General features: G+C 45.0%; 1 protein-coding gene across 2 annotated transcripts in view; it reads left to right on the top strand.

Moving 5' to 3' along the window:
- Positions 1-6,768: 6,768 nt before the first annotated feature.
- Positions 6,769-9,005, top strand: part of RIPOR3 (RIPOR family member 3) — a 52,858-nt gene continuing 50,621 nt past the window's right edge. The window contains exon 1 of one of the 2 annotated variants that reach the window (XM_065691302.1): positions 6,769-6,788. The gene's annotated coding sequence lies outside the window, so the exon portion shown is untranslated. Of the gene's footprint in view, positions 6,789-7,118; positions 7,516-9,005 lie in introns of those variants that run through there. The other variant, XM_065691301.1, reaches the window with a different exon arrangement.

The raw sequence follows: 9,005 nt of genomic DNA, 5'->3' as shown, positions 1-9,005 counted from the left end.
TGGTTTGGGTTTACACTGCAAAAGGATGCATAGAAAATTCAGTCTAAATAAAGTCTGTAATCCTGATGTAATAGAGGACAGACTACAAGACTTGGATAAAACCTCTTATTTTGTCACTTTGTAATTACAAAATTGAAGCATTTGGACTGCTTTCCATTTCTGTCTCCTACAGCATGCTTTGCGTAATGAGCGATAGGAAAGCACAGAGTACAAGTGACAGAACAGTGCCTTCTCCAGGCTTTTAAAGCTATTGGCTTGCCTCTTTTCTTTTGGAGAGAGGGAGGAAGAACATCCTGAAGGTGATTTGTGCTTGAAGCCATCATGCAGTTAATTTTATTGCTATAGATTTATGAAGTATCATGTAAGATAATTTCTTCTGTTGTGCATTCCTGGCATGGTTGGAGTGCCATGCGGTGGGTGTGGTGGCATGCTTGAGGAGTCAGGGCAAATTCATTTCAAGTCACTGGAACCAGCCTAATAAAAAGTATTAATCACTGGCTTGCTTTCATCACAAGGAGCTGATGTATGAGGAAGGAATGTGATAAACAGTTTGATTTCAGATAAAGGTAGAGAGAAAGGCAAGCTTTCTGTGCCAGTTGTAACACAAGTTTATAGAGCTATTTTAGTCACAGGTTCTCTAAAACCTGTGATTCAGAGTTGATCAAGCTATTCATGGCACGTTCAGTTTCAGCTTTTGTGAAGCTGAAAGACAGGTTGGGTTTCCTAATATGGACAGTTGGGGAAGTTTTCTGGGAAGCATTTTTTTTTACATTGTTTTGGTGTAGAAATCCAGTCACTAAATCCACCATAGAGACATTCTACTGTAATACTTCTTTCCCATCTGGAGACTTCCCACTTCTTACGTGGAATGGTGTTCCATACAACCCTCTTGGAAGCTGAAGGAACACTTCCAAGAATAAAACATAGAAAATGCCTGCCAGTGTATGTTGACTATTATCAAGGACCTGCCTAAACTTTTGTTGTATAGATCAGGGTTTATGCTGGTTTTGTATTTAAGATAAACTGTTCATTGTTGATACTGTCAGTGCTGGCTCAGGAGAGTGTTTGTTACATTCAGTAGATTGAAATCTGAGTTTGTATTGGAGTTGATGGGAAGTTGGGTATTTTTTGATGGGAAGCAGAAAAGGGGAAAAAGAGAAGCTTTATTTTAAAAGTTATAATAGGAATGTCATGCCGCAGATTCTCTGCTTTCTTCAGACAAATAAAACCCCACCTGTACTTGCAGGCTTTCATTTTGACCTTCTGCAGTTTTGATATGTTAATCTTGCATACCGCTTATAGAATCATAGAATGGTTTGGGTTGGAAAGGACCTGAAGATCATCTAGTTCAAGCGCCCCTGTTTTCTTTCTCCAGAGTGATTTGTGAACATTAGTTATTTGTCTTTCCAGTGCTCACTGACTATTCCTGATCTAGAATTTGGAAATGTTATAGCAGATAAGAGGAATAATCACTCCAAAATCTCTTTCAAACTTCATACATATTATAGTTTTAATTCTGTCTTATTCTTAGATAATTAGATACAAAGCTTCACCTAATAAACCTTTTGGAATAAAGACTTTGCTTTTAAGCTCATCTGCAAAGCAGGTTTTATCGATATTTGTGAGTAAAACAGTGCCCTCTGCTAGCAGCTGCAACCCAGAATAAGTAGTACTGTAAGTGCCATCTACTGAATAGTGAGTACTTTTGTCTTTTACTATAAATGAACTTTTTTTACAGAATGAGGGTTGAGCTTAAAAATATTTGTGACTACACAGTGTGCTTATAAAGCAAATTACTAGCTTTATCAGGTATTAAAGGTAATTTCCCATCAGAAAATGTAACATTTGAGCTTTGAAGTGAACAAGCTACTATGGATGCTAACAGTTTAATCTTTTATAAACGCCCAGCTCCTGTTACACAGCACCTTGCTGCACAACTTTGTTGGGACTGTGTTGTCCTTATGTCCCTTTGTCCTCTGGCCATGATGTTTAAAATGCTCTGCATTGCTGTCTGTGTCATATTTTGAGTTTGTACATTGCTCTTGTAAGCAAGTCCCTCCTGCCCCGTGCTTTTTAATGGGCTATTTCAGAAACCTCTCAGCTAGCTCCCTGTTCCTGTACCTGCATACTTGTCTGTCTCTGCCTCTTTTCAGATGTTCTAGAAACAAATCTGTGTCCTCCAAGCTGGCCCCACTGCCAAGTCACACTGCTCTGATAAGGAGTGCTCCAAGAACGAGAAGTAATTGCAGGACCTGCTATGGTTCTGTTACTTGTCTGGCTCTGAGCAAATGAATTGATTTCACAAATGATATCTGCATCCAGTTGCAAAACTAGTGATAGCTGTTTATAAACTAGTTCATTATTACTTACTATGATTGAATTATTATTGGATAACACGAGTTACCTGAGATTGCTCACACAAGCTCAAAAAAAGGCACTGGAAGAGCCTGCAATGCTTATCATGGAATCATAGAATCACAGAATCACAGAACATATTGGGGTGGAAGGCACCTTAAAGATCATCCAGTTCCAAACCCCTGCCATGGGCAGGGATGCCTTGCACTCAGATCAGGTTGCTCCAAGCCCTGTCCAATCTGGCCTTGAACACTGCCAGGGATGGGGCCGCCACAGCTTCTCTGGGCAACCTGTGCCAGTGTCTTACCACCCTCACAGAGGGTAACTTCTGCCTAAGAGCTCATCTCAATCTTCCCTCTTTCAGGTTAAAGCCATTCCCCCTTGTCCTGTCACTACAGGCTCTTGTAAAAAGCCCCTCTCCAGCTTTCTTGCCTGCCTCTTCAGGTACTGGAAGCTGCTCTAAGGTTTCCCCAGACTCTTCTCTTCTCCAGGATGAACAACCCCAGCTCTCTCAGCCTGTCTGCTACCTGCATCCTATTGCAAAAATAATGATAGCTTTTTATGAAATAATTCATTATTACTTATGATTGAATTATGATTGGATCATATGCAAGTCATCTAAGGCTGCTCCCACGTGCTCAAAACAGAAAGCCTTGGAAGCGCCTGTGATGCTTGTGATGTGATGCAGCTCGGGCTGGGCTACATCCGTGAAGAAGGTGGATTAACCAGTTAAGAGCGGAATCTGGTGGCAGGCTCCGTGGCGCTCCGTACCTGCGCGCTGGCTGCCGGTCCCTCCGGTGGGGCGGGATGCAGGGCGGCTCCCGGCGCGGAAGAGCGCCGGCAGAGGGCGCTGCTGTGCCCGGTCCCCGGGAGCGCGAGCGGTCGGTGAACCCTGGAGCCTGACGGGGTGACCCTGGCCACGGCGGTACTGAACCTCCCGGATGCAGTAACTGCTCTGTCACCTTGCCGTGCTTGCAATTGTAGATAAATTAATCTTGCAGTGGTTTAATATTTCATTGATTTAGTGTTGAAATCATACACACACGCGAACAAGTCAGACCCGCTGTGAAACTAGAGTTTAGACAGCAGACATTTAAACACCAACAGAATAGAACTGTCTCTGTTTATTAACCAGATAAGACAGAGGCAGTGGTAATAAGGAAAACTAGAGATGTACAAGTCAAGGGGAGAAGAAAAGCAATTCAGTTTTTCCATGTATGTCATATTTGGAAATACTGAACCCATGTGAGTTCAGCCACTGCCCCAGTCGTGTTCAGCTTTTAGAAGATAGGCTTTGCTTCTGTTGGCTTGTCTCTTCATTTCCCTCCCAAGTTATACTGCCATGAACTATAAACTTCAATGCGGATAGATGCTCAAAGAAGCAAAAATAATCATGTGCTTAGAATTCTGGATGTGTGTAATTACAGCTTAATCTTACTATAACACACCCTCAGAAATGCTGCATAAATGGTTTTTATGTAGGGATGGTTTGTTATACCATGATCTGAAGTTTGTTGTGTTACATTAGTGAAAGTGCCTAGTCTATATCTTGAGAGACTGATAGATAATCTACTTCTAGACAGATGGCTTCCTATTTATTAATATTTAAGTAGCATCCTAAAATTAAAAGAATATAGAATGAATGAGGGTACGTGGAGACACAAGCAAATCTTTGCATACATACTGCTTGCATTAAGAGCAGCAAGAAAAATGATTGTTTACTCCAAGTCAGCCTGATGTAAAAGATCATATGAATACGCCCAATTACTGAGTTACTAGCTATTGCTATTATAAACAGAGTTATGGTTTATAGCAGCCTTTCTAAGAGTCAGTTTAGTCTGGATCTTCCTGAGAAGCCTGCTCTGCCCACAGAGTTTGCTGTCTGTACTTCAGTTGGTTTAGGAAACAAACAAAAATCACTTAATTCAGTACTTAAACAATAAAATTGTAGTTAATCTGATTATGCCAGAACACTGGCGAGGCTGAAACACTGAATGTATAATGTTGTTGCAGCCGTCCTGAATATATTTTAAAATTATCTTTGTATATTGTACCCAATAGATGTTAAGTGGCTGAGTTTGTGAAGTGCTTTTGTGTAGTGCTTTGAGATCCTCGGAGGAAACACACTAGCATTTGTTTAATGCCACTTTAGGCCTGAGAGACATCAGAGTGTGGTTTATTTTTTCATTGTAAATACTCTAGTGGTGCCAGCAGTGCAGTATTTGCAGCTTCTCAGATGCCTGAGAATACTAAACATATGTATTTTAAAGGAAATTCCAGAAGAATATGGAACTAGCTTGTAACAATAATCTGTAGGTTTGTGCCCATTGTTTTCCTGAATATGTAAATTGTTACATTATAGAACTGGCTTTGAACCCTGCTACATAATTAGCTGCACTGAACAGCAGTATCCAATTTGGGAAATCTGTAGCCAAGTGTTTTATTAGAATTTCGTGGAAAAGGAGAACGTGAACAAAACCATAGAGCAAATAATTTGAAATGCAGTTAAAAAATAATGAAAACCAAGCACCAGCCACATAAACACACCAGATGAAGACACAGCAAATGAAGATCATAAAAAATAAACTGGAGTAAAACCAGGGAAGGCCAGTCCCCAGCTGAAGTAAATAGGGACATGCGTACTGGGAGTGATGGAGCCTTGGTCATTTGCATTAGTCTGTGTCTGTGAAGTTTATTACGAGTCTCATGTTTAGGAGGAAATTACAGTAACAGTAAAGGCTTTTTGGTCAACTGGTTGCGTAGGGTTCCTGCAGGGATTTGCTGTTCTGACAAATGTCCTCCTGCAAATCCAGTTAAGTTGATTTAAAATAGCCCCTGTGTGCTCCACCCTGCTGTGGGGCTGGCACAGAGACGTGAGCGCTGTTGCAGCTCACAGCCTGTGTCCTGATGCAGTCCTGGGCTGCAAGAGTTGGGCTGACACCACTGGCTCTGCTGGGTCTGAGGCTGGAGTGCGCACAGTCCAGCTTTGCCAGCTGTTTTACAGGACTGGAAATCCTGAGCAGGCAGGATGTGTAGCTGGCTGCATTCTGAACTGCTGCAGGTATATTTGCCAGGGGGATTCTTCAACCAGTCAGTGGGATTGATTGTAAAACCCCAAAATACTGGGAAAAGCAAGAGAACTGTTAGTAGAAATACAATAATTAGAATGTGTCATGTACTTAACTGTACAAGTCTGTGTATTTGTACCTCCTTGCTTTGTACTGCTAGGTACAGCAGCTCTGATACTGGTCTTTTCCATGGTGCATCACCATTGCCCCAAGACCCAATCAGTTTCAAGACCCAGTCTGAAACCCCTTTTACTTGCATCTCAGCATCTTCTAATATATATAAACCCTGAAGTGCCTAAGTTATTTGCTCAGCCAACTCCATCAGCCCATCTGGTTTTGTCTCTTACTGCTCACTTTCATGTCTGTCAGTTCCCTCATGCATCTTCTTAAAAACATACTCAGCTGTGCAAGAGATCTTCCTTTGCCTTTTTCAAGCCTTTCCTTTAAGCATGCACGCAGAAAAATACAAATCTTAATCAACTTTGTAAGATACTGCAAAAGAAAGCAATGACTCTGCCCTAACAGGTTCCTCTGTGGGATCTCTGGGCATCTGGTACTTTGAGAACTTTAGTGTGTGTTTTATCCTCCTATAAAAGAGCAGAAGAGTCTGATGCATGTCCTGGATGTTGCTGAGTATGTCTGAAAGGGAGCAAAACACTATTAGTAATAAAGTTATCATAACAGCATGTGCAAATTCCATAGAGTCAGCTCATTTTCCTCGTGGGGAGTGTCAGGCTTCCTGTGCTGTCAGTCAATCAGCCTTATGGTGCTAAAAAACAGAGGGACAAATAGAAGAGGGATGAGCCATACCATAATACACAGTGCTCTGCCCAAGGCAAGAGGAACCCAATTGTGTGTTGGTGTTTACAGAAGGCCGGGCAAGCATTGTTCAAAAGGAAAGGTGTGTGATTGTGTGGGTTCATGTGGTGAGGCAAGGACCAGAAGTATTGCAGCCTGCTTTCTACATCACCATTTCACATCTTTTTGCCAGGATTATTTGGAAGGTGCTTGGAAAGCTATTGAGAGGGAGCCAGTTCTCGAGGAACAGTACCTGCCTGAAGAAGCAACACGGAGGTCAGTGGTAGGTGCAGCAGGAGGACTCAGAGTGGGCTTTGGTTAGCAAAGAATCAAAGAGAGCAAATTACACATCTTCAGTGATGGAAAATCTGTGGGAGGGCAGGGTGGAAAAAGGGAGGAGGCGGTAAGAGAAAGAAAGATGATGATTAGGGCAAGACTGAGGGTTGTAAGAGGAGGGAATCTTGAAAGGGGTAGTGAAGAGGGGCAGGGGCAGAGGAGGGTGGGCAAAGGATGGGGAGGATGGGAAAGGAAGGGAATCCGGGCGTGGAAGAAAATGCCAGAGAAGAGGTGAGGTGGTAAGAGTTGGTGGGTCAGGGGAAGGGAGGAATTAACGGGGGTTATAGGGCCAGTGTCCCCGCGGGTGTAGCCGGTCTGTCACTGCCCTGCGACGCCGCAGGGCCCGGAGCAGAACGGCCGGAGCAAGCGAGGGGGCGCCCGGGGTGTTCCCGGTTCATGGCAGAGGGTCCGGGCTGTGACCGCGGGCGCGGCATGTGCTGGAGCTGCTCTGCACTTTCCCAGCCCCCTTGCCAGGATGAGGGGGGTCGGAGGGAGGGAGGGAGGGAGGGAGGAGGGAGGAAGAGAGGGAGGGAAGGAGGCAGCGAGCGGGACGGGGCGATCGGCATCCAGCGGCAGACAGGCGCTCCGGAGCCGCGGCTTCCTGGAAAAGGAGCCCAGCTGGGTGGCGGGCCGCGGAGATAAGCGGCGGCTATCGGGGCGCTCCCGGCGGGCCCCGCTTCGCCGCTCTGCCGCGGGAGCTGTGCGGAGCCGCCGAGAGGGCACAGGGGAGTCCCCCGGCAGCAGAGCAGCGCGGAGCGGATCTGTCGGGGACAGCGCGGGGTGACGGCTCCGGGCTGGGAGAGGCAGCGGTGCCCCACGCTGTTCAGACCGCGACCCCCGGCCCGGCGGCGGTGGGAGGTTCAGAGCAGGGAAGCGTCGGTAACGCCGCTTGGGGCACCGGGCAGAGAGACGGTGTCCGAGACGCGTGGGGCAACCAGGAGGCACCGGCACCTTATCGGTAGGTGAGAGGAACAGGGCACGTATAGAGAGGGGCATGTCATCCTGGGGGCAGCGTGTCACCTATGGGTGAGCACTTCACCTATGGGGGAGTGTATGTCACCTTAGGGGGGGTGCATGTCACCTTAGGGGTTTGGCTTCTGAGGAGCCTGCGGGCATCTGTATGTAGGCAAGCTTGGAAGGATGCTGATCTTCCTACAGAGGCTACACCAGTGCAAAGAGGTGCGGTAGCTTTTATCCAGGGTTAACACATTCATGCCAGGAAACCCCCAGGAACCTCCTGGACGGTGAGTGCCTGGTTGGAGCAGGTGGAAAAGTAAGAGCAGCAGGACAGTATGCTGTCCTGTAGGGTTTGCATTTTGGAGGTGTCACTGTATGGGCTGGCTATATTTTAGTTAACTCTTTTTGTCTGTGCAGAGGTTACATTTTATATGCTCATAAATGCGAATTGAGGTTTTGGGTCACAGCCCAGTTACATTTTGCTTCAGAGAAAGTTTAATTTCCCCTTTTAAAAAGTGTTTTAAATAAGTTGGACCATATGGAAATGGTTCATCAACCAAAGGAACTTCAAGGAATTTGAAAAATATGGTTACCTATTTCTTGAGTACTGAACCAGAGTCAGGGTACAGCACCAGTACCCAAAACTCCTAATTCAGACATTTCCTTTGTTGGGATCAAGACTTAATCCATCTCTACCTGTGTTTTCACAGCTGTAAAATGGAAGCTACACCTATTAATGGGGGGCATTACATATCCTTTTTGGAAAGAATTAATTAAAAATGAAACAACAGAGGAAGGTCATTTGTAAGGATAGTAAATAATGCAGAATATATGTTGGGGAGCATTTCACATTGAATGGAGAGATACATCTGGGGAAGATGTGGTGCCTAAAGGAACATGCGTATTAGAAACTTCTCTGTTGTATTTGTTTCTCATGCAGCTGATCACTTACATGCTTGTGCTCTGAGTTCTGCAGCATGAATGACATAAGCACCACATGTAATGAGTAATGCAGGAAAAGCTGCATAAAACCTGCCAAAATGGGCAGAGCTGTTACTGAACATCAGGCCAAGCTTGCTTCATGCCCCAGGTCCAGAGATGAACTTGCAGGAGATACAACACATGCAACATGGTAGTAGCTTGGTAAAATTTTCTTCCAGTTAGAGCCTGGATCCTGTTTAGAGGAATTCAGGAGCTTCCTTGAGATGACAGGTCCTGTGTCCCTGTCTAGTGCTCAGTTTTGAGTCAGTAACTGCAGTGAAGCAGTGGTGTTTCTGTTAACAGCATGGAGCCAAGAATCGGGAAATATAGGCCAAACAGTGAGTTATGTAATGGCATTCCCTAAGGGGTAGTATAAAGATGAGATGATTTCCTTCTGTCAAGACAAAGAGCAGCCGTGCAGTTGCTCTACAATGTTTGCTCCAGCCTGGGTTCCTTAGGAGCAATCCTGGCAGTGAGTTGGGACTGGGTAATACAGATCCACCAATATCA

The sequence above is a fragment of the Lathamus discolor genome, chromosome 11, assembly GCF_037157495.1.
Source record: "Lathamus discolor isolate bLatDis1 chromosome 11, bLatDis1.hap1, whole genome shotgun sequence".
NCBI lineage: Eukaryota > Metazoa > Chordata > Aves > Psittaciformes > Psittacidae > Lathamus > Lathamus discolor.
This window is presented reverse-complemented; position numbering and strand designations above follow the sequence as displayed.